Source organism: Lytechinus variegatus, chromosome 7 (genome assembly GCF_018143015.1).
Source record: "Lytechinus variegatus isolate NC3 chromosome 7, Lvar_3.0, whole genome shotgun sequence".
Classification (NCBI taxonomy): Eukaryota; Metazoa; Echinodermata; class Echinoidea; order Temnopleuroida; family Toxopneustidae; genus Lytechinus; species Lytechinus variegatus.
This window is the reverse complement of record NC_054746.1, coordinates 9,237,865-9,241,619: the sequence shown is the minus strand read 5'-3', so window position 1 is coordinate 9,241,619 and position 3,755 is coordinate 9,237,865. Positions and strand designations below refer to the sequence as shown.

The 3,755-nt window shown below is 34.7% G+C and overlaps 1 long non-coding RNA gene across 1 annotated transcript; it reads right to left on the bottom strand.

The window, feature by feature from the left end:
* Nucleotides 1-474: 474 nt before the first annotated feature.
* On the bottom strand, nucleotides 475-2,853 carry LOC121417957. Its single transcript, XR_005970405.1, has 3 exons — nucleotides 2,704-2,853; nucleotides 1,927-1,984; nucleotides 475-1,034 (listed from the first exon to the last, which is right to left on the bottom strand). It is a non-coding gene; the product is annotated as an uncharacterized LOC121417957 (long non-coding RNA).
* Between the last annotated feature and the right edge of the window lie 902 nt (nucleotides 2,854-3,755).

The following is a 3,755-nucleotide window of genomic DNA, read 5'->3' as shown; positions in this document are numbered from 1 at the left end:
GAATCAGAGCCATAAACTTTTAAAGTTATGATGATAATTCAACAGAACCCCCCCCAAAAAAAAACATGGCCAAAGTTCATTGACCTTGGTCGTGTGACCTGAAATTTGCACAGGATGTTCAGTGATACTTGATTACTCTTATGTCTATGTTTTACGAACTAGACCAATAAACTTTCAGAGTTATGGTGGTAATTCAACAAATACCCCCACCTTGGCCAAAGTTCATAGACCTTATATGACCTTTGACCTTGATCATGTGACCTGAAACTTTCACAGGTGTTCAGTGATACTTGATTACTCATATGTCCAGGTTTCATGAATCAGACCCATAAACTTTTAAAGTTATAATGGTAATTCAACAGATACCCCCATTATGGCCAAAGTTCATAGACCCTAAATGACATTTGACCTTGGTCATGTGACATGAATCTCAGCAGCATGTTTAGTAATACTTGATTAACCTTATGGCCAAGTTTCATGAACTACGTCCATATACTTTCTAAGTTATGCTGTCAATTCAAAAACTTAACCTTAGGTTAAAATTTAGTGTTGACTCTGCAGCCACCAGAAAAGTGGCGCCTATAGTCTCACTCTCCTATGCAGGTAAGACAAAAACCATTTCCCATCCTGGTTCATAAGTAGCTCAATGCAGTTAGTCTTTTAAACTGGCATTTGGTTCATTCAATTTGATTTACATGGTGGAAATTTCCATATTATGTACATCAGAGGAGCACCAAAACAGAGCATGGATAATGTCTGGTGTCAAAATACCAGTCCCTCTCAGAGATAAGAAAAAGAGGTATTTACAAAACAGGTTCCTTTGTTGTATGTTTCAAAGGATATAACAATTGGTCTATCTGAAAAGGTGGTCTTTCTATACAGGTGGATTATACATCATGTCCATGTATGTACCAACAAATGATCACACCAGACATTCAGTGCAGATAAAGATGGCAAGATTGGCATCACATCTTTAGCTCTGGTAGAATTTCCTTGAAAGGGGGTGTATCCATGTTGTACAACGAGTGATATGACTGCAAGTATAAGGAGAAAGGAAAAAAAAAACATTATTCATTAAACATATATCCAGCATAAAAATTGTACTGTGACACATCTACATAGGATTTAATACAATTTGAATTTAGGACAAATGTACTACTGCTAGACTACACTGAAATAAAATTTAATTTGGGGATTTGCATCAATTCATTGACATCATCAAAAACATCTTGCTAATTAACTTGATTACATTGTATCTAGTTTTCATATGTGCATATTGCAGCATAAGGCATGATGCTTACACACATATATTTCCAACATTGAATTTGATGAAGAAGTACACTGTGTCATAACTGAAACCATATATCATCTAAAATCACTCTACCTAGTCATGGTTCATTTATCGGTACATAAATCTAAATCTGTGAAATCATGAAATATTGGCTGAAAATGATTACACTCAAGATCACAAACACAGATAAGCACATGTGGTACAGTATATCATCATTGCTTGGAAGAATAAAAAGAAGGACCAATTTCTGCCTGGAATGCTTTGTTTATTCTGTCCATTTCTCACCAATTACATATTTTTTCTACTAGAATCATCTGGTACATATTTGTTCATTATCAAATACATACAAACACTTGGGTGGTCATTTTAATGGATTCTGTTTTAACTCATTTATATATTGTCACTAGAACTGGGCATTTATATTTAAGCAAAGCTGGTTCAAGAACCAATCTCACTTTATGTTAAGCTAACAATGTGATTTGGATCATTCTTGTTATAAAGTCCCACTAGGTGTTATGGTCGGTGATCACAATCGTGCTTGCAAACTAACACCGAACTTGAAATTGCATTATTGGCATTCCATAATCAAGATTTATTTCAATGAACTGCAACTATCTTTATTTCCCTCTACTCACTTTAAATGGCACTGTCATCTCTCAGCTGTGTAAGCCTCCTCTCAGCCATGAGGTAAAGCTGTGAACCAAAGAAAAGTATCAACTTAATTATTCCAGTCCTTGTAAGATGAAAAAATAATCAAGTTTATATAAAAAAAGGTGATTGCAAAAGTAAACTTCACTGTACTGAAACCTGATACAATGCATACATGTACATGTAGCTTCTATCAATGGCTGACCAAACAGTTACTACGGTGACAGACCACTCCCATCTAAGTTTCATGGAAGACATAAGATTGAAAGTAGTGACTGGATTTGGTTTATAATAATGAGAGGATAAGATAAGGTTCAAAATTATGTTTGAAAATGAGACACTTTATAGAAGCTTCATGAAAAGTAATCAAAATGAACAATTTTTCAAAATTAAAGGAAAAATGAAATTATTTTATTTTCAAGTTCATTGACCTAAAATAACATTTGACCAAGACTTGAAAACGTTCTATTCTTTTACGATCATTAGTAGAAGTTTCAGGTGAACTTTAATGACAGAATGTAATTATTGATATCAAATATTAAACCATCTCACACAAAGAAATTGAATACTTTTATCAAAGTGACCTGAGGCCTGACATTGCACAGCAGGTTGCCTATATGGGGAATTAATAAGATTTTGGCCATTGTTAAATATGCCCTGATATTGCACCAACAAACCATTTATGAAAAAATAAGTATTTTTAATGCACTGCTAAAATGCCCCATAGAGATACATGTAAAAATAATAAACATTGCACAACTTACCACAGGATCTCACAGCATATTTCTGATAATTTTCTTGACCTTTGACTGAGTTTGTCGAGTCCATCTTCCAGTGGTGACAAGACATTTGCTCCTGCAACAATTGCTCCGGACTTTGTTTCATGTAAGATGCAGGGTTAGATTTCTAATAGGGTCCTAGGTTAGGGTTAGGGTAGGGTATAGTGTTAAACCCAGGGTTGAAGTTAGTCATTTGTTTAGTGTGTAGAAATTAAAACAGAGCAATTGTTGCTGGAGCAAATGTCATGGAATCCCTCCAGCATGACAATGACTTCTTCATAACCTTGTCCATATTGCTTGCTTCATGTTGGGTGACTTCTGATGACATCCAGATGAACCCTTGATTCCAGGGCTTTGCTCTCTTGGATAGCAGTCTGTGCCTGCTGCAGAGAGAAAACATTAAGACAAAATTCAATTTTTGCTATTCAGTATTGAATTTGAAAAATGAAAGAAATCCTATCAAAGTGACTGTGAAATGATGTTTAAAATGCATTGCCAATCCAAAATTTCACAATTTTTCATTTCAAGACTGTTCATGCTCTTCACAATACCTTTCTTGTGCAGACAGAAGAGCTTCTTGTACAATGAAAAGTTTCTTGATACAGGTAACAGTATTATACAGTGCGTATCAAAAAAAGTTTACACTTAGAAAAAATCCTGTAGAGTTATACATTTGTATAAATATCCTGAAAACTTTTCCACATTTTATCACATTGGTACAGATCCATTTAAGCAAATGACGATATAAATGTCGAAAAATATTTCCGGTTTAGTGAGCACCACTTACTTTTGAAAAGTTAGTGAAAAATGATTTGCGCAGAACCTTGAAATAGTTATGCAAACCAAAGTAGACCTTAAATGAAGAACACGTGGAATTTAGCTAGTAAAATTTGAACTGAAGATATATTTTACCTTTTTAAACTTGTTTCCTTGCCCACAACACTTCTAAGAGTGCATTGTGCCCCTCCCCACTCCCCTACACACCGAGGCCATTGTGACGATATTTGATTTACACTGAGCTGTGATTTACATGAAAT